We start from the raw sequence: 22213 nt of genomic DNA, 5'->3' as shown, positions 1-22213 counted from the left end.
GGGGTGCCTTAGCAGTGTTAAGCCAGCATCGCTTGGGTGTGTTGGGTACCCCATTTGCAAAGCCTTGTCACGCTGTAGAACCATTTCTGCAGTACAGCCTCTTTGTGGGTCAGTCACTGAAGCCCAGGCGCTCAGATCCCTCTGCTGGCTGATGGTGGGAACACAGCTGAACTGTTTCTGTTTTTACATGAATGTATTCTGCTAATAATTTTCTTTAAAAACAAAACAAACTTTTATTTGGGTTTTGTTTGTGTGTGTGTGTGTGTGTACGCGTGTACATGCACGTGTGTGCCATGGCACATGTGCAGTGGTCAGAGGACAATTTGGAGTCTTCTCTCCTCCTGCCATGTACGGTCCAGGGATCAAATCCATGTTGTCAGACTTGCAGTCCGGGACCCTTACGCCCTAAACCATCTCAACAGCCCCTCTAGTGATCCTTTTTCTTAGTTCCACACTTACTCTAGCTGATCAATTCTGAAATCCTTAACATTTTACTTTAATGCCTGTGTCAAGCCTTCATTCAACAGTAGAATTAAAAGCATGGCCTAAATTTAAGTAATGTCTAATTTCAAACAGAGCGCTCGCTGTTTTTCTTTAGGTGGTGCTCAAGAAAGCAAGTAGCTTGGGACTTGCCTCTCCCGGGTAGCTACATCCAAATGTGATGAATTTCAGGCTCCTGAAATGCTTGCTTTATACTTAGGATTTCTAGGTGGTAGTAAGCCCGTTTTTTCATGAAATCAATGGATTTTCATGTGCACTCACTGAGTAATATACATTTTAACACATAGGCACTTTCTGTGTCTTTTGTTGCCTGATTCTGAAGAAAGTTAAAATCTTATTTATCTAAATGGCTCCCTTCCTCCAAAGGTCCTCAGTCGAAGGGGATTCAGCAAGTGTTGCTCAGGAAATGTAGTCTTTCAACTTCACATTTCTTAATCTTGAAAGGAGAGAGTCTAGTCAGGTTTAAAAAAAGAAGAAAAAGAAGAAAAAAGTCAGGAATGAAAAGAATAGAAATGTGAGAGAAGTTGAGGAAAACCTTGAGCTAAGCCCTGGTTTTGCTGCTTCCTGAATGGCCGGCTAAAACTTTACAGATTTTAGTCTCTTCCTCTATAAAACAAGGATAATAATTTTACCTGCTGCGTACATTGTTGTGCTGTTTAAGTTGTCTGGTCTGAGAAAATGTTAAGTAGTTCTGAGCTGGGCTCTATGTTAGGGAACTAAGTATTAGTTAGAACTAAATATTAGATAGAATGATCCAAAAGGTAGGCTACTTGCCTTTGTAGAATTAGCGTCTGAAGTGTTGTGTAGACAGGTATGTATTGGGATTATGACACAAAAGTACAGTCCATGCTCCAGGTGAGGTGTGCAATGACCCACAGGATAAAGCAGGGATGTGGGGTCAGGAGTCTTCAAGTGCTTCAATCAGGACTTGGGGGATTCCTGAAAAAACAAACAAAACATAAGGCTTCAGGCAGAGAACAAATCATTTACTTTAAACAATTATGTTATGTACATGTGTGTTTATTTTATTTAATGTTTTGCCTGCATGCATGTATGTGTACCTCGTATGTGCCTGGTGCCAGTGTAGTTCAAAAAAGAGTGTGGCTTCCCTGGAACTGGACTTACAGATGGTTGTAGGCCACCTTGTGGGAACTGGGAATTGAACTTGAGTCTTCTACAAGAGCAACAAGTGCTCTAAACAATGAGCTATCTCTTCAGCCCCTACTTTTTTTTTTTGAGACAGAGGTCTGTTCTGTAGCCCAAGCTAGCCCTTGAACACATGAAACTCCAACTTCAGCCTCCCAAGTATGGGATTTCACCATGTCCTACAACTTGAAGAACTGTAGTATGAAGTATTTTATGTACCTGGCTCTTTAAATGACCCTTCAGTACCTTTCAGTGCCAGTTGGCTCTTGGACTTCTGGTAATAAAAGAATATAAAAGCTAGCAGAGGCTGAGAGCTGGGGGAGAGAGAGAGAGTACTGATAGTAGAGAGAAAGAAGAGACATGAGTAAGCAAAAATAGGTTCTAGGAGACAGAAACCTAGGGTCAAGAAGACAGTTGATGTAAAAAGAAGATGGAGTAGGGCTAGAGAGAAGAAGAAAAGAGATTGAGTGGAGTGAACTTAAGAGACAGTTGAAAGCAGACTGAGCTAGCAGAGTGAGAAGAGAAGACAGTTGGTGACAGTTGAGCCAGGAGAAGCTGAGCTGAGCCAACAAAGATATTGTTAGGAGACAGGAGAAGAACCCACAAAGAACCCTCAAACAAAGAAGCCATAAAAAGATAAAATATAGGGACTCTTTTAAAAAGCTACATATTTATTTAAAAGGCTATAATGAACTTTTGTTTAGTGGCATGAGCGAACTCCTCTGTATGACAGTGGCAGAGACACCTGAGCTCCAGTCCTGAACACTGCTATTCACAAGTCATATGCCTCTAGCCTGCAATCTCTCATCTGTGAAATAGTGATAAAGTATCTCATACACTGAAGGAAGATATACCAGATATGATAAAGCATTTAATAAAATGCTTGTTCTATACCCAAAAGCTCATTTGCCATTATTATTGGCATAACTTATTTGAGACCCAAGAATGGTTTTTAGTACCTTGCTCCTCTATCGTGGCACCTGTCACCCCGTACTGAGACATCTACTTAGCCAACATACCTCATACAGTAGTATCTAGCCAGATACTGACTCTGAACTAAGGCTCAAAATAGGAATTGGGGGTACCAAGAGAAAAACAATAAGAATTACAGAATACACCAGAAAGGGAAACACAGAAAAGACAACGTAGAAGAAAGTACATACCACGATACCTTCATACATCTAAAACTGAAAATAAGTAAATAGAAAGCCACTTGGTGCCTCCACCATCAGGCCAGAAGAGAGATCACAGTGCCCGGGCTACTGTTTAAAGCCAGAAGCCTGAAGCGCGACTGTTGGGCTCATCCCAGGGATGAGCCTGGGAGATGGCCTGACTTTACAGCATGTCCCGCTGCTGTTAGTAACAGCTTTTCCTCAGATACTGATTTTTATGGAACTCTGTTTTCATATACAGGTTCTGGTTATCTCTCTTGTAAAGCAGAGAAGAAAAGGATGAGGGGGTCTGGAGAGTTGGGGAGCATTTAACAGCTTGCTGCTCCCTCAGAGGACCTGAGTTTGGTTCCATGTCCCTACCTCAAGCAGCTCATAACTACCTGTGACACCAGCTCCACGGATTCTGGCATCCTCCTCTGGCCTCTGTGGCCTCCTGCACACATGCAGCACATAGACAAATACACGTTTGCATAAATACAAATAAATTTTTTGAAGAATGAAATTATTACCGTTCCAGTTTTATAGTCAGGAGACACTGAAGGTATGAAGCTGTATAAAAAGACACTCCCCAGTTGGCTCCATTTGGATACCATCAACGTAAGGGCATTTTTATCATGTTATCATAATCACACACAGTTCTGTACCCAGATTTAAATAATGCGCTACTATACAACTCCACGCTTCTCATCTTCCTATCTTTTAGGATAGAATATCTATTCAGCGGGTTCCTATGACCCAATGACAACAGAATTTCTAAAGACTAAGACTTCATTTGGTTAATGGATGGAATGGAGTATAATTCAGTTCTGGGAACTCATGGTAGTCAGTCTGCTCTGAGGGAATGTATGTGATGCTGCCCTCTTGCTGGTCTTCAAGCAGGTATGACTACAGAGCCATTACACTTCCTCCAGTCTTCCTATTGCTAATGCCCTTCTTGACTTTATGTTGAATTTTTACTGAGATTGAGTATTTCTGCTTTGTTCTCAGAAAACCAACTAGAAAAAAGTATGAAACTAGAAAGAAGAAAGGAGTAAGACTGAAGGAATATTAACTTTTTTAAATTAACTTTTATTTTTTTACTTTAATTACATTTTATTCACTTTGCATCCCAGCTGTAGCCCCCTCCCAATCCCACTCTTCCTCCCTCCCTCATCTCCTCCCATGCCCCTCTCTAAGTCCACTGATAGGGGAGATTCTCCTCCCCTTCCAGCTGACCCTAGCTTATCAGGTCTCATCAGGACTGGCTCCAATGTCCTCCTCTGTGGCCTGGCAAGGCTGCTCCTCCCTTGGGGGGAAGGGGGTCAAAGAGTCAGCCACTAAGTTCATGTCAGAGACAGTCCCTGTTCCCCTTACTAGGGAACCCACTTGGATACTGAGCTGCCATGGGCTACATCCAAGCAGGGGTTCTAGGTTATATCTATGAATGGTCCTTGGTTGGAGAATCAGTCTCAGAAAAGATCACTGTGCCAAGATATATTTGGTCCTTGTGGAGGAATATTAACTTTAACCTCTAAGGAACACACACACACACACACACACACACACACACACACACACACCAGCACACACAGCAGAATCACCATTTCCTTTGAAAATTAGTTGTTTAAAATGCAGCCCCCTCAGTTTTTTAATCTCCTTCATAACCCTCTGTGTTGTGTAACTTGAGAGTGGTTCCTGGTAACTCAGGAATATAGCCATCATTACTCCAATTCAGAACATAATTTCTGATCTGGCCCAGCAATGTGGGGGTCACAAAAATCTAGTCTTCTTTCTGAGGATGAGAAATGCTTACATCTTTCTTTGGGAGCTTGGGTATGAAATTCTAAACCTATCAGAAAGACAGGGTACTATTTCACTGTTCTTTCTTTAGTAACGCCCTCTCCACCTGGTGGGAAATTCTCTTCTTAAGACTAGCCAACAAAACCACAATCATAATGGGCACTTAACGCTGTTTTGTTAAAAACCATTGACTCTTCCCTTAGGCCTACAAAAAACACTGATTGCCAGATGAAAGACTGACATTGCTGCCTGCATGTTAGATTGGTTATCTTTACTTTGGGACGGTTTCCTGCCTGAGTGTGTATAAGCAGACTAATTACTCTGCCAAACCTAACCTGTCTCACCTTTCAAGGTTGGGGTGTAGAGGCAAGTCATTATATTAAACCTGCAGTTACCTTAGGTTCCAGGACAAATGAGCTTCATGGGACTTAACACCCTCTCACCCCAAAGGAAGTATGCATGATATAACAGACCATTGTATAACACTGAAAACTAGACTGATCCCTCAAGAAACCAGGACTTCTTCAGACCACCTCAAAGACCCAGAACTGAAACTATGGTCTTCCAGACCATACCTAAACCACGACTGCTGGTTTATAAATTATGAATACCTCTTGTCTTTCTGCCTCAGTTCTTCCTCTAGTCCACCCAAATCTCACATCAGTGCATTGATGACCAACTAGTTTGTCTGTTCCCCTTTCCAGGGTGTTGAGCAAATCCTTTACTCTCAAATCTACAAAGAGGAGAAAGGAAGAATAAGTCCATGTTGCAGCCTCAAAGAGCTTTGGCAGGAGGGACAAAGCTGTCTATACCACAGATACTGAGGGCAGATATTTTGTACCTTAAACTTATTTTAATATAGTTTTTGAATATTAAAAAAGAACATACTTTTTCCTGTTGTTTCACTCAGGAACCCCTTACAGCCCTCCTTCCAATTCCGTTAGGGTGTGTGTGTGTGTGTGTGTGTGTGTGTGTGTGTGTGTAGTACTGGGGAGTAAATCCATGTCCTTACATTTTTTTGTGAAAAATGCACCCTGTCGCTGAGCTGCACCTACAGCCCAAAATTAATCAGATGAAGATTAAAATGAGATTGTAATGAAAAGTTCTGCCAAATACAGTGTAGGTACCATGAATCCATTATAAAGCTCCATTCTGAAAGTTTTACACTAAGGAACTCTTTTAAATTGTTTAGAAAAAAATGTAAAATGAAGGCAAAACAAAAAGACAAAAGTCGGGTCAATTTAGTATTCATGGAAGTAATCTGATACTGTAGTCAGGATTGTGTCTTTAGATGTTTTTCAAAGGATACCACAGACGGGGTGTGGTGACACATGCCTTTAATTACAGGACTCTTGGAGGCTGAGGAAGGAAGATTGGTGTGAACTTGAAGCAAGCCTGATCTAGATAGTGAATTTCTGGCCAACCAGGGCTACATGATGAGATCCTGTCTCAAGCAAACAAAAGAAATCACAGTACTAAACAAAGTATTTGTTAAAAGGATAAATATACTACTGATGTTTTGTTATTATTATATTTAATATGTATGGGCATTTTGCACACATATATGTCTGTGCCCTACGTGGGTGCCTAGTGCCCTGGGAGATCAGGAGAGGGTGTTATATCTCTTGAGATGATTGTAAGCTGCCATGTTAAGTGCTGGAATCTGAACCTGGGTCCTTTGGAAGTACAGCCAGTGCTGTTAGCCATTGAGCCATCTTTCCAGTCCCCAAATTTAAGGCTTGGTTTTATTTATCTGGTTTAGACTGATGAAAAAATATGTACAATACCATTTCCTTTCTAGTAAGAACGAAATGATGAGTTTCCATTGATTGCTGTAATCCCCTGAAAAGTTAAAATACGTGTCCCTGGTGACATGGAGAAAAATCCAACCTGCTCCTTCTTCCTGTAACTCACACCCCACTGGTGTGATCCTGGGGGTGTGTAGTGACATCTTCAAACCTACAAGCATCAGCTCTCACAGACTGAGATCATGGTCCCCAAGATTTCTCAGCTATGATTCTAGTGCCCGAGGGGCCAGAAGAGGGCGTCAGATCCTCCTGGCACAGGAATTTACAGAGAATTGTAAGCCACTCTGTGGGTACCAGGAATTGAACCCCAGGTCCTCTGCAAAAGCTGCAAAGTGCTCTTAACAACTGAGCAATCTCTCCAATCCCGCTGTGGCAAGATTTTCAAGACTAATGCATGTGTACATTCCTAAAGAAAGAACGCCAACACAAAAAGACACGCATGAAAATGCCATAATAAAACCCATTATTATGTATAATTAATGCATGCTAATAAAAACTAAAGCAAAGAACAATTACTTGAATTCTGCTACTCATATTCCACGCAATCCAAAAAGCCTCTCCCAGATAAACAAAGCAGAAAATTAGATAGAATAGACTATATTTGGGAAACTGACATAACCCGGTATGAAAGCCATTTTAACCGGTAACCACCAAGAGACCCTCCAAAGCAATGGTGTTCCTTGATCATTTCCAAAAAATCCCACACAGTCCTGCCACAAACTTGGACTTTCTGATTGCCTGGGATAAACAGTGAGAAACAAGAAGTTCCAGCTGTCAGTTCGGCTCTGCCACTAACCATGCAACTTGCAAGTCATTCGTGCCCTCCATGTCTCAGCATCCCTGTCCCTACAAACTCAGCTGCAGTATGATTTTAGAATTCACCTGAGCTTTATTTTGCTCATGGTGAAATCATCAACAAACAGATTCTGTGACATCCCCCCCATGCCATTATGTCCAGGACACACAGATGGCAAGAAGGTAGCCCTGCTGGTTATTTGGCAAAGAACAGAAGAGCAAATACTCTCAGTAGAGGTCAAAAGAAATGCTTGCAGAATCTCCAGGTCAACCTTGCACATCGCTGTATAACCGTAGGGGCTGAAAAGAAACAGCAGCTAAGATAACAGGATGGGCTCAGTTAGAAGCCTTGAAACTGAGATAGAGCAGGGCACAGACTCGGATGCTTCCAGAACTCCTAGACATCCATCAAGCAAGAGACTGCTGAACCCTTCCAGATCTTTGTAACTTCTGCCAAGAATCATATCGTTGTTTATAATGTCATATTTTAAGGCTTAGTGTTACCAACTGAATACTATTATTAGCAGAGATCATTTTAACTTGGATTCCCCAACAGTCAATGCATGCTGCCCTTATGTTTGAGAAAACCCAACGAGTACTATCTTGACATCCAAAAATGGAAAACTAGACTGAATAAATTATAAGTCTATACAATATTTATTATATCTTAGTTCTGTAATTATGCACACAGTAGAATTGTATGCTCCATTTCCTTCAGAGTGTCCTTGCACTTTCTACAGTGACTGGCAAGCACATCATACAAGCTCAGAAAAGACTTATTCAATAAGTAAATGAAAGGTATTTTTACAAGGAAGAAATAAATTAAAAATGTGTCCTATTTTCAAAAACACAGAAATGTGACACAGAAAAGATAGCTCTGCATAGAATTTACACAACTCTGATATCACTAAGTGGTGAGATTTCTGGAAATCTACTTCTGTTCTTGGGTAAACATACTCATTATTGTCCTTGTCAACATTTGCTTGCATAATTGGAAAACTAGGAATATTTCCATTTAGCAAATAAGAGTATTTGTAACAAATATATAAAGATTGGTGAAACGTGATTAGTTAGTAAAGGGAATATTAGCAATTAAACTACCACCCTTCAGAAAGCACCCCAACATTTTAAAGGAATACACACATTGTCTGTGAGTTTTGACCTTGTCTGGTTAACATGGGTATAAGTCCTGTTTGGAATAACCTGACCAAACCTGCTATAATAAAAGCCAATGGTAGGGAGACTAGGGTAGGAATGAGATGGAACACATTTGTTAAACATAGCAGAGATATTTTTGGTGTTTGTTTGCAGCTCAAGAAAGCCTAGACACACAGGAGCAGAAGAACTTCCACACAACACACAAACCCAAAGGGCTCCAGTAAGCAAGTCAGTCCTTGACTGTGTGGCTCATGGCATGATGGAAATCCTGACTATTAAAGTAGAAACCTTCCTATTAAAACTACCCCTTGGATGGATGTGCCAAGGAAGAAGTGGTCTAACCTATTCCAAGATACTGAGGAGCCTTTTTTAGCTTTGTGTTGGATTTCTGGGCCCTGTGCTATCACTTAGAGTGGATGTTAAGGTTTTGTTGTATTTGTTTGAAGGTGCTGTTTTAAATTTTCTTTCTTTCTTTTTTTGAGATGAACTCTTGCTCTGTACCTTACAGCTGGAATGTTAAGATTGCTGTGAGCAGCAGCAGTCGAGTGGCCTGACAGGGTTAGTCCTGGCCTTTTCACATACTTTTCATATTAAACAGAAACAAAGAAAAGAAATCTCATAAAAAGCCCCCCTTCAGAAGAAGCTACATCTTTCTGAGATTGACAGGAACGTTTGCCGTCTTCTAGTCTCAGTGGTCTTTGAGCCTTCCTACGCGTCCCTGTACATAACGAGAGGAGGAAAAAAATAGTGTGCCACCTTTGTTAGCCCCAGACCCCAGGGACAGGACCACAGTGAGATTCCTCGGAGTGCCTTCTCTCCAAGGAGCCCTCCAGCTAGAACTCCTGTCTGGGCTTTGTTCTCACTCACTTTGCCAACCACATCTCAGCTAATGTCACTTGAGCAGGTGCTTCCTTCAAAATACATCGTCAGACACACAGAACGATGCGTGTACCTCACGCTGCAAGCAGTATCCGTGTCACCAGGGGGAAGACTTCAGAGGAGCTGGAAACAATTCAGAAGAACACACTGAACAGTCTCAAAGCCAATCAGCTTCCAGGCCAGCTGGGTAAGGAGCCTCATCTGTTCTTCCTAGACTTCTTGTTTGGGTCAGGGCTTACCCTGCTGTCTGAAGCACCTGCTAATTAAAGACTAGGGACAAGGAGTCTCCACAGACTTCCCCCAGGAGCACAGCTACTGGCTTCGCTGGGTGTGGTTTGGCTGCAAGTCACACAGCCTCTCGGCTTGTGCTAGCTTCTGCCAGGCAGGCTTCCACGGATCTGCAAACCTGCCGGGACCTGGGCCAGCTGGGGTGAACTGCAGGGAGCTGCTCATGTCCACTGACGGGGGCCGATCTCGGGGATGTCCTCGCTTTCTTAGAGTGGAACTGGAACACCACACAGACAGCTGTCTCCTCTAGCAACCCTATGGTTTGCATCAACACTTCTACAAGGTTTGGTAGGGTACGCTCTTCAGAGGGTCCCCAGATCTGACCGTTTGATTTGCTATCAATTTGAGCAAGCCACGTGATTCTCATTTTCCCTTTAGATAACTTGAAGGCGGCTTTAGTTCAATTCTGAATCACCAGGAGGCCATTTTTATTTCTTTCCCTCATGGAATACTTGCCCACCTGGTTTCCATGCTATGGCCAGATGCACACGCTACTTGTATAAACAGCTTTGTCCCTCCCGCCCAAGCTCTCTGAGGCTGTAACACAGACTTGTTCTTCCTTTCTCCTGTTTGTAGATTAGCAGAGTAAAGGAACGCCAGGATTCATGAATAGATAACAACTATTCAAAGACAAAGTAAAATAAGAAACCTTTTGCCTGCGGTATCTAAAGATACAGTCAATGCAATAGGTGGCACATATCTATAATCCCAGCCCTTGGGAAGTTGAGGCAGAAAGACTGCTATGAGTTCGAGGCCAGCTTGGCCTATTTGGTGAATTCTAGACTAGTCTGGGCTACGTAGCAAGATTTGGGTAGGGCTAACTAAAAGTAATTGTGGCTGGCAAGATGGCTTAGTGGGTAAAGGCATTTGCTGCCAAGGCTAATGACCTAGGTTCAATTCCTGATACCTGCACGGTGAAAGGACAGAACCAACTCTCAAAGGCTTCCCCTTTACTTTTACAGGTGGTCTGTGACATACTCCTGCTCGCATCCATACAAAAGCAGTGACATTTTAGGCAATGAAATTGCAGTGTGTTTTACAAAAGGAGACAATGTGTGTATTGGACACTGGAATCTGTGTGTGGTTCGTCTACACAGAGGAAATCCACAGCACTATTTAAATTCCTGACTGAATTTCAAACTGCCAGCTTGCTTTTAGTCTTTATCTCCTATCACTGGTAATTTAGTGTTCCAAGATGCCTAATAAAGATTCAGGGAATGGAGAACTAGGTGGGGGGGGGGGGGGAAGGGCTAATAAGACTGGAGAGGAGAGAAGAGCTAATTTCTTATTCTTGGTGCATAGAGAAAGCCAGAACAGCCTGTCCCTGGCTCCCTGGGCAAGCCACTCACTCAACACGGCCAATGCCGCTGTACCCCACTGTGCTTGGCAAAACCTGCTTCCTGCTTTTAAACTTAGGTTCGGATAGAACCTCTCTGTGACATTGAGGACAGCCTCAATCAGAACTGGTCAAGTCCTGTTAAACCTTAGGCATTTCAGGTTGGGGGTAGCATAATATCACAAACCAAGTGGTTTTTAAACAACAAACTTTTTTTTTTTCTCCCAGCTGTGGAGGTCTGAAGGCCAAAAATGAGGCACTAACAGGCAAAAGTCACTTCTGACTCACAGACACCCCTCTCCTAGCTGGGCCCCCGCAAGGCATAAGGGACACGGAGCTTTCAGAGTGTCTTGTATAAGGTCATAGACGTCATTCATCTCCTAACACCCTGATGTTGGGATGAGGATTTGAACATAAGGATTTGGGAGAACACATTCAGTCTATAACACTATCTTAGCATTCCGCTATAAATAGCTCGCTTTCCTTAACTTGGAATTGTGAGCTTCGCTGAGATGGATAAGGAAGTTGTTCAAACATTCATGATTTTAATTAATGAACTGAATTTAGGAAAGTACTGGAGATTGAACCTAAGGCCTTGAGCTTGCTAGGCAAGCACCCTATTACAAACATATCCCTTCACCCTAGGATGTCACACTTGACTGTGAGAATAGTTGAGACACAGAGTTCTTAAGCCTTAAAGCAAAGCAGCAATACTGCATGGCTAGACCCCACTGCCCTCAGTCCTCCCATCCCAGGACTCTAACAACTGACTGTGTTGAAGTAAAAGCAAATCCATCAACCACAAATGAAAAGGTGGACTAGATGGCACAAGGGTGAGGAATCCTGCCTGTCACCCGGAAGCACTACCTAGACCAGCATTTCCCAGGTTATCCCACGAGGGCTCTCTTACAGGTACTCTGGAGAATAGTCCGTCTCCTAGTGTGGCCTTTTTCATAACTGTTAGTAGTAACTCACACCCAGTGTGGTTGAAATTATTAAAAGTCATTGGCTGTTTGACGGAGGGACTGTGTTTGAAAAGCCAGCAAGCTCAGTTCAGATCAGTAAGAGCGGCCCACTGTCTGCCCTGCACTGTCTACAAAGGTGTGGACTAATTTTCATTAGGAGTTACTTTAGCTCCAAGATACAGTGTTTATAATCCCTTCTCCCAATGACAGGGATCCTGACTCCTACCTGTGTCTTATAACTTCATCCTTGTAACTTCCAGTCCCCCTTCTTCTCTTAGCCCAACCACATGATTTGAGCCTGTGGTATCACAGCCCAAATGTGACCCAGTGCCAGCCATTTCACTTCATCACTAGCCAGCCTCCATGCCTCCTCCTCTATCATTGGTTAAGTCTGCCTCAATCTACCTAGCTGTCCTCACCAGCACCACAAACAAACTTCTCCTGGCATATCCCATTCTGTTATTGGCACGGTTAATTTCTCACTTTTAGACCCTGGAAGTCTAAACTGAAATCCATCACCAGGTTTGGTGATGCAAGCTTATCATCCCAGCTGCTCAGGAGGCAGAGTCAGAAAGGCCAGAAGCTCAAAGCTGACTATGATACAGTGTGATCTCAAGGGCAGCCTGAGTAGCTCAGCAAGATCCTATCTCAACATAAAAACTAAGACAGCAGGGACTATATAGAGCTCCTGGTAGAAATGTGTCAAAAAAAAAAAAAAAAAAAAAAAAAAAAAGCAGCCAGTCTCCTTTCCTTACCTCCAACTTCCCTTAAAAACTTCCAGTCATTAAGACTTAAATTATTGCAGGGTGTGGTGGTGCACACCTGTAATCCCAGCTCTCAAGGAGGCAGAGGCACGCAGAGCTCTGTGAATTTGAGGCTAGCCTAGTCTGCAAAGTGAGTCCAGGACAGACAAGGCTACACAGAGAAACCCTGTCTCGAAAAACAAAAAATAAAATAAGCAAAAAAAAAAAAAAAAAAAAAAAGACAAATAATTCTTAGCATATAAAAAACCCTGTCCTTTCTGAGCTGGGTGGTGGCTGTGGTGGCACACACCTTTAATCCCAGCTCTCGGGAGCTAGAGGCAGGTGGATCTCTGTGAGTTTGAGGACAGCCTGGTCTACAGAGCAAGTTCCAGGACAGCCAGAAGTACACAGAGAAACCCTGTCTCAAAAAACAAAACAAAACAAACAAAAACCTGTCCTTTCTGACGAGATAAAGCATGTTCTGGGCAGAATGGCTGCAGAGAAAACCTGCCACTCCTGCTTTATTTCACATCTACAGACTTGTATCCTGCTTCAGCTACACCAATGGTGATAAGTTTCCTGACTGTTCTCAGCTCCAGTCCTATTTATTTGACTGGCTAAAATTCGGCTCATAAAAATAACATGCCCCACCGTCTCTGGTGACTCCCAGCTGCCCACTAAAGCTCATATTCCTGAGCCTGGCAGTCAAAGCAGTCCATGACCGGCCCTGGTTCTCCACATCCATGGGAGTCATCCTCTTCTGAAGTCATGCAGGACAAAGGAGAGTAAACAGAACAGAATGCCAGAGGCTAGATCTCTCTCTCTCTTTGTCTCTCTCCTCTGTCGCCCAGTCTGTGTGTGTGTGTGTGTGTGTGTGTGTGTGTGTGGTGTGTGTGGTGTGTGTGTTGTATGCATATATGTGTACATGTATATATGTGTGTGTATGTGCACATGTGTGTTTGTGTGTGTGTGTGTGTGCGTGTAGGTGTACGTATGCATGTGTCTATGTCTGTGTGTATGGATGTACGTATGTGCGTGTGTGGTTTATTTGTTTGACATTTGTTTTCCATCATTTCCCAGGATAGCCTGGAGCTCACTTAGTAGCGCAAGTTGCTCTTGAGCTGATGGTTATGTTCCCGCCGCAGCACGCTGGGCTCCAAGGGACATGGGACACCGTGTGCTGTTCCTTGTGCACTGTGACTTTCTCTCTTGAACATCTGGTTCTCCTGCCTCTGTTTCCCAAGTACTGTGAGTCCAGGTATGTGCCACTGATGTCCATGTTCTTCATTTTGAAATTATTAAATGGTTCAAGTGTATAGAAACACAGACAATAAACGGGGGCTTGCCAAATCTTAGTGCACTGTATTTACTTCAGATTTTAAATACGTGCATGAGTGTAAGTGCGTGCAACTTTGTCTTGATCAGTCTCCCTATCTGAACAGGTGCAGCTGAAACCATTCTCTCCCCAGCAACAGTTGCAATGTACTGAATTAGTTGTTCATCGCACTACTGTTTTCACTTGAAGACATTACGAAATTAAAAGTAGGTATCAAAATGTAATGACTGTCAAAATATCATAAAATTACATATTCACAAATAATACATTTTTGTACATTTTAATCATTATGCTATTCTCAACATTCTATAGCCTTCTTTCTTTCATTCAATATCTGTTATTTTATTTTTCCCCACATTAATCTTTTCATAATCTCTATTTGATTTGTTTTCCCATATGACCATTTCTCTTTGGCTAAACACACCATAATTCCTTTAACTACCCTCCTATGAGTACACAGAGAGATTGTTCTAGTTACTTATTTTGACAAACACACCTGAGTGGTCACGCCTTATGAGCAGATGCTCAATGGGGTATCCTTTTGGGTGGGAGGTCTTTGCCCAAGCTGACCTCTTTACCTGGAATGACTTTCTCCCTATCTGAGAATTGCATTCATCTCTGAAGACACTTCTTGATGCTATCTCACCATGTTCTCCAAAGCATTTAGTCAAAGTAACCTCTTCATCCATCCTCCAAACAAACAAACAAACAAACAAACAAACAACTTGCATTTCTATTAGCCAGATGGTGAATTCAAGCAGAGTCTTGTGTTTATCTGGGCACTGGCTGATGCAGAGACCATGGAGGGGTGCTGCTTACTGGCTTGCTTCACTTAGCTTGCTCAGCCTACTTTCTTATAGAACCCAGGACCACCAGCCCAGGGATGACACCACCCATAATCCCTACAATCGGTGGGGCCCTCTGGTTGAGAAAATTCCTTACAGCTGGATCTCCTGGAGGCATTTCCTCAAATGAGGCTCCGTCCTCTCTAGCTTGTGCCAAGTTCACACACAAAACCAGCCAGCACAGCTACTAAGCACCGCTTTCCCACTTAATGATACAAATTTATCAGAGTAAGGAGTCGCTCCATCTCCCTGTGCTACCATTTGAGCCCGGGCTAAGAAGCTTGGCTCTATTACCAGCACTGTCTGGTGAGAGACACCAGAGGACCTGGAAGCTCTGTGGGCTCAGTGGCCAGAAAGAGGCGGCTGTGCACAGCTTAGGTATGTACAAGGATGAAGAAAAAAACCCCTTTTCTTTACAGTGAAAGCACCTACTTTGGAAAGCACATACCAAAAAAAATTTTATAAGAGTTTTATCCAGAGAGGGATGTAGGTCAATGAAAAGCATGTGCTTAGTATGCACAAGGCCTCAGGTTCAGTCCCTTGACTGAAAGAGAGAGAGAGAGACCTGGCTCTAGAGGCATTGCTGGTGTGGCTGCTGTGTCTCATGTGGGCCAGTAGGTGGCGGAAAGGAGAGAGGCTCCGTCTGCACTCAGTGTTCTGACCTGTGAGCATCTGAATGATTAGTAGCCTCACATTCTCTGAAAGAGGCGAGCCTGAGACAACCACCAGTCTGACTTCAGGCAGGCCCTAATGGGCCAGAGACTAAAAGAACTCCTCCTTGGACCTCAGGCCTCAGGCGGCAGTAAGCCCAAGAGAGTTGACCCTCACAAGGAACCACTTGGGTGGGCAGGATGAGGAGCAAGCCTCAGACAACCACCAGACTGGCACCTTGGGCCTGGACAGGGAGTTAGCTTGAGACGATCACAAGTCTGGCACTATGCAGGCCTGGGGCTTAGACCAGGCCGAGATGACCCCTGCCTGGTGTCATAGCAGTCCTGAAACAACTCCAGACACTCAGAGACTACAGACAACACGAAGAGGAGCAAGTGGAGAAATAGAAAAGAAAGAGAAACAGAAGGATGTGTGCACAGTGAGGAGAGGCAGAACTAGAGACTCAAGGGTAGTGAGAACAGTCTGATGGGAGCAGCTGGTGATGCTACCTGGGACCATGGTGAAGTCCTGGCCTGTGTTGCCATTGGGGGCCACATCTGGGTCCATTGCCTTGCAGCAGCTGGTGTCTGTTGTCACCAAAGACCAGGCAGATATCCCTGGTCTCAGCTGCCATGCGGGAATATGTTGATTTCTCAGGACTGTGCAGAAATGGCCCCACCCCTCACCTGGAAATTGTCGGAAGAGCTGGCCCTGGAGGAGTGGGCCCTGCCCCTCACCAGCTGCAACACTCAGGACAGCAGGCCCTGCCCCTCACCTGGGCAGCACAGTAGATCTGGCCCTGGATGTGGGAGATGTAGGTGAGGTGGCCCCAAGGGCATGAGTGTGGGAGAGCCAGCCCTGCCTCTCGTCTTGTGTGGTGTTGTGAACAAGGGAGAGATGCTCTCCTCCTCTCCCAGGGTCATCAGAGTATGACAACAGGCCATGCCCCTCACTGTCTACAACACTCTGGAAAGGGGGCCCTGCACCCCGATAGGGCAGTAGGGTAGGGCTGCCTTGGTTGTGGGGGTTGCTGGTGAGCCAGCCCTGAGGATATAAGAGTGGAACAGCCAGCAGGCTGACAAGCTCAAATAGCTGTCAGGGCTATTTGACAGATCCAGGGCTCTGAATTGGCCCACCCCAACATCTCCCATCTATAAACCGCTAAAGTGCATGAAGGGGCTGGTCAGATCCAAAACTGCAGGACCTCTATGACATAGGGCAAAACCAGGATATCCTAGAGGAGTCCCAGTGAGGTTCTATTACAGATAGAGTAGCAGATGCCAGAGGCCTTGTACCAGACTAACAAATAACAAGTCATGGTGATGAGCATTTGTAAGCAAAGAAATGTAGACAAAAGGGTATACTGTAGGATACACAGTGTCACACTACAGCTTCCAGAAGATTATTATTATTATTTTTTTTAGTTGAGTTGGGGAGGTTGCAAGGGTGGAGGACAGCTATGAGGAGAGGGGGAGATAAGTAGGATTGGGGTGCATGATGCGAAATGCACAAAGGACCAATAAAAAGTTGAAAGAAAATAAAAGAAAGAAAGAAAGGGAAGGAGAGAGGAGGAGGGGAAGGTAAGGGAGAGAAGAGAAGGGAGGGAGGGAGGTGGAGGAAGGGAGGGAGAAAAGAAGGAAGGAAGGGGTGGAAGGAGAGAGAGAGGAAGACAGGGAAGAGTTTTGTTCATCAACTAAAGGAAATTGAACCTTAGGCAGACTGGTTTCCAAACACTGGAGTAGGAGGCCATTTTTAAGGTTGGTGGTTTGTTTTTTTCAGGCAGTTAACTATGATTGCTACAGTGTAGAAAGGACACAAAGTGAAAGAAAAGAGCCCGTTTCTACCCCCATCCCATCCCTGCAGTGTAGTTTCAGAACCCTTGGCTAAAGAACAGGATTGTGGGAGGGGCAGAGCTGTTAACCACCCATAGGAGTTAATCACCTCCTCATGTTCAGTAGTGTGCACGGTGGTCAGGATAGTCAGTGGTGTGTTCGGTGGCTGGGCTGTTCAGTAGTGTGTGCAGTGACCAGGCTTCTTTCTGATGGCAGAGCAGAGATTCATGGTCAGTTTTCTTATGAAATCTAGAAAAGTCATATAAAAAGTGACTTGTGGGAATAAGTTCAAGCCTCCAAATGGTACCAATTTCTTCCAAATTTTATCGTAAGCACCAAGTATTGGCTTAAATGGTGGTAAGTTGATGCCTGCTCATAGTGGCCTCCTAAATTCATCATAAAAACACAACCAGGTCACAGACTTTTCCAGGCCACTCACGATTCCATGCCATATGATTTATTGGGTAAAGAGTAAGTGAAACACGCATATCTGCGCTCCCTCCTTACTTAGGGGTTGACAAGAAGGTCATCTGAAGCTTTGAAAATCCCATGCCTCTGAGGGGCTTATAATTCATGTGGGAAATGAATGTTTTCTCAGCTCCCAGGAAGCCAAGATTCCTCAGGCTAAATAACAACCTGCAAAACTAAGATCAAGAAAGAAAGGAAGGAAGGAAGGAAGGAAGGAAGGAAGGAAGGAAGGAAGGAAGGAAGAAAGGGAAGGAAGGTGAAAATCACACCTCTGGTTTTTGCTTCTGGGTCATAGTTTGGCTTTAGAAAGGGTCACGTAGAAGAACAAGCGCTTATCATTACAGTAACCTGAACTGCGGTCTCAGGTGACATTTCATTAAAGCCAATGCAGGTGCCACCTGAGCGCCTGGATCTTTCTAATCAAGTTGAAATGCATCCACCCCCAGCTTCAACATCAGGAGCCTCCCAGTGACACTGCTTGATCACTGTCTGGGCTTTGCCACAGCACCCAAGGGCCCTGGAAGATGTACACAGATTACTACAGCTGCTGGGAGAGACACAATTCCCTCCAAGCCTTCCTCGAGTGTCCCTTTCTCAAGGAGTCACACGGCCACCCTCTTGACTTAAAACTGTTGAATACTCCAACAGTTTTCTGTTTCATTTCGGGCTCCTTCGTTTCATTTCGGATTTATCCCTTGTAGCTTAATTTATTACTTTCTTTCTCTGTGTGTGTTCAAGTACACAAAATTTACCACCTTAACCCCTTTCTTCTCCTCCTTCCCTTCTTCCTCCTCTTCCATAGACTCTCCCCATCTAGCCCAGGATAGCCTCAAACCTCCTGCAAAGGCTAAGCCCTGGAATCACAAGTGTGCTCTACCGACTATAGAGTCCCATCACAACCCTTCTCAGAGTGTGGTTAAGCGCGTTCATTCGTCTAAACTGATCTCCACAACTCGTTCTCTCCTGCAAAACAAAAGCCCAATCTCTACTGAACAACTCTCCCTCCTCTTTTTTCTATGGTCCCTGGCAACTATTTTTTGTTCTGTGGACTATTCCTGGAACTTCATATCCATGGAATCATAGTCTTTTTTGTAAGGACATTTCACTTGATGCAGTGTTCCCTAGTTTCACACATTTGTAGCACGTTTTAATATTTTCTTCTTTGAAGGTCAACATTTCATTGTGTGCGTACACCACACTTTATCTATTTGTTCATCTGTCACCCACCTTTTGGCTATTGTGAGTGATATTGCTATGAACGGGGTGGGTGTATAAATATCTTCCCAGTACCATGCTTTCAATCCTATAATACATGCATACCCTGAACTGGGATTCCGGATCATAGTAATTTTAGTATTTTGAGAAGCTATCTTCAATGGCAGCTGCAATTTTTTTTTATTCCACCAGAATGTTCCAATTTCTGCACAGCCTCAATATTTATTTTCAGTTTTTCTTTCTTTAAAATATTATTTTATTTGTATCAGTGCCCCACCCCTGCCTGTGTATCTTGTACTCCGTGCATGTTATACCTTCACAATGGGGCATCAGATATCCTGAATATAAGAATTACAAATGTTTGCGAGTACTCATATTGGTTCTAGGAATTGAACCTGGGTCCTCTGGAAGAGCAGCCAGCGCCCTTAGCCACCATTCCCTCTTCCCAATTCCATTTTCTTAAATAGCAGCCATCTGAATAGATAAGAGGTTAGTGCATTGTGTATTATGTTTATTGTCTGTTCTTCCTAGCCTCTCTGTTGGCCCAGACTACAAGTCCCATCAGCAAAGAAATGCTTGTCTGTTGTATTCACTGTCGCATCCTTGCCTAGAATGCTACATAGTGGGCAGAAAGTGCTCAGTGAACAGTCCCTGTATGAATGAATCTGGGCCTGGTAAAGCAATCCTAAAATGCAAATTGCTCATGAGGCTAATGCACAAGGATTACAAGTTCAAGGACTGCCTGAGCTGGATCATGAGCTCAAGTCTAGCCTGGACAACTTAGCAAACTGTGCCTCAAATAAAAAGTAAGAATTTTATTGACTAGGGATATACTCAGTGGTCCTGCCCTAGACTGACTACATAAGGCCCCATTCAGTTCCCAGAACAAAAGCAAAACAAACCAAGAATGAACTGAATGAGTAAGTGAAAGGATCGCGAACATGGACCCTTCTTTTTCTGCTTTGTATGCCTAGTTTCAGTACTGCTTTGATCACTGTATGTTGAGGTTTATCTTTATATATTACCTTTCTTTTACATATTACTCTTCTTATATATTATCTTTTATTTAGGACTTTTGGAAAGAAAGTCTCTCTTTAAGACATATTTAATGAGATTCCTTTTCCTCACTCAGCACCCCTCTCTATCCACTTGCAGATATGTGCCAATATCAACCTCACTATTATTTGTGAATCTGAAGCTCGTGGAGTTTGGGGTTCTGCAGAGCTCACAACGAGCTGGCAGGAAAACCAAAGAGAGTCTGCGATGTGTAGAAAAGTTAGCTATCATCTAGTAAAGGCATGTCTACTGCCCACTTGATATCTCTACTGAGCTGTGACAAAGGTATTTCAAACTGAACATTCCCCAAAGATAATCAAGCTTCTCCAGCTAAACTGTTTCTGTCCATGTTCACTATATCTATGTATCTGTTTGTCTGTCTGTCTATCTATCTATCTACCTATCTATCTATCTATCTATAGACAAGGTCTCAAGTAACTGAGGGTGGCCACAGAATTCCCACGCAGCTGACGAGGGGCTTAAAATCCTGATCGCTCTGCCTCCACCTCCCACAAGCATTCACCAGTATATCAGCGTTCCAGTACTTACTGCCAGCAACAGGAGATGCCTCCTTCCCTCTTTCTCATTCAGCACCCCTCTCTCTCCACCTGCTCATAAATTATCATTGTGACTCACAGACATTGACTACTCAGCCTACGTTGGGCACACAGTTAGGTCCGTTGCACACATTAACTCTATGGAATAGAGCCTACCGATTTTTAGCCATGATCTAGATAAAAGAACAAGTCCTTTGTCCAAAGTCACCAGAGAGGAGGTAGCAGAGCCAAGAATCATCTGGCTTCTGAGCTTGCCCTCTAAGCTTCTGTGCAATTTTGGACATGCTTTCTGTACCAACCTTATTTTCTGGAAATCGCTGCAAAGCATCTAAGTCTACTTCCTTCAACTGATATGAAAGCATGATTCTAACAATTCCAACCTGTCTGCCTTCTCCATCTCCATACAAACTTTGGCTAAAGCAGGTAACAACAGTCAGCACTTGACTTTCCTGCATTTTGATGTTTTCCTTTTTCGTTTAAGTAGAGCATGTCAGTGATGATTGAGTCAAAGGCTGTACTAAATCAAGCACATTGTAGAAGATACATTCATTTCTATCAACTAGGCACATCTAATCTATACCCCAAGTTTTGCTCTTTGGAGGATGTATTCATCTTGGGAGTGAAGAAGGCCGGAGGAGATAGCCCAGTCTCTTCTCCTGTCACTGTAAATGAAGCCCAGATTTAAAATACACCACATCTCTGCTGGGCCCAACAGTGCCATCTCTGAGAAAGATAAGAAAGGGTCACACCTCCGGGCTTCTGGGTTAAATCTGAATCAACTGGCTGCACCTGCCAAGACCACTACAGGGTTAGCAAATAATCACTTCTTGGTTTCAAACTTATTCTGTATCTAAGCACCCAATGTGACATCAATTTGCCGTGAGATGAATATTCAAACGAGATGCGTTTTAGCCAGGTGCCCTGGCTTGAGCCTGTAATCCTAGCTGGGATCAGGCTGACACAAGAGCACCACAAGTTTGAGGCCAGCCTGAGCTCCAGAGAGAGATCTTGTCTCAAGCAAAGTAAAGCAAAACAAAATAAAGATTCGGTTCAAAACCAAAAAGGCACGCTCTAAAGGCTCCAAGTTCCCTTTAGCAAACAAGGCAAACAGTACCAACAGAAGCTGTTTGCAAGTCCAATCCTGGGCTAGGAACAGCCAAGTACTCAGTGTTACCAGAAAATTCAAGGTCAGCACTTGCAGCCTCATTTCCATCACCCCAGCTCTGCCTTTGACAAAGGCTTGGCCTATATTCTGAAGAGCTGTATTCATTCCCCAGCTCACTATTTCAGCCTCACACAGACTCCTGTTACTTCAACACTCCCAAACAGTGTTTGGCCTTTTCCCTTCTTCCTTTATATGACACCCAAAGAGACAGAGAAAACAAAGAAAAACTGTGAGCTTGGAGTGATTTCAGCTAAAGCCTTTTGGATAAGCATTCCCACGTGGAAATCTACCCCTAATAGATCGGAGAAGATCCTCTAAATCCTACCTGGTTTTTAAAAAAATACCCTTAAAGCACTTGGTCAAAGGAGTGCTGTCTGACCTATATGGGGGTTTTCCTCCACCCTTCTCCACCCTCAGTACACAACTGAGACTTTTCAAATAGCAAAGGATCTCTTGTCAGGTCTTACAGCCAAATCAGGGCATCTTCAAAGTGGCTGGGTTTGACTTTGCCTTGAAGA

The 22213-nt window shown here is 43.7% G+C and overlaps 1 protein-coding gene and 1 non-coding gene across 10 annotated transcripts in view; one reads left to right on the top strand and one right to left on the bottom strand.

The window, feature by feature from the left end:
* Positions 1-22213, bottom strand: part of Paqr8 (progestin and adipoQ receptor family member 8) — a 48625-nt gene that overhangs the window by 9571 nt on the left and 16841 nt on the right. For 5 of the 9 annotated variants that reach the window (XM_060369724.1, XM_060369726.1, XM_021636451.2 and 2 more), the window contains one exon: positions 1276-1440. The gene's annotated coding sequence lies outside the window, so the exon portion shown is untranslated. Of the gene's footprint in view, positions 1-1275; positions 1441-3199; positions 3253-5209; positions 5331-17343; positions 17441-22213 lie in introns of those variants that run through there. The other 4 variants (XM_060369728.1, XM_060369725.1, XM_060369727.1 and 1 more) reach the window with 4 other exon arrangements.
* Positions 15316-15447, top strand: LOC132648462 (small nucleolar RNA SNORA17). Its single transcript, XR_009586860.1, has one exon. It is a non-coding gene; the product is annotated as a small nucleolar RNA SNORA17 (small nucleolar RNA).

This window comes from Meriones unguiculatus, chromosome 16 (genome assembly GCF_030254825.1).
Source record: "Meriones unguiculatus strain TT.TT164.6M chromosome 16, Bangor_MerUng_6.1, whole genome shotgun sequence".
Taxonomy (NCBI): Eukaryota; Metazoa; Chordata; class Mammalia; order Rodentia; family Muridae; genus Meriones; species Meriones unguiculatus.
The sequence above is the reverse complement of the archived record's forward strand: the minus strand, read 5'-3'. Positions and strand labels throughout refer to the sequence as shown.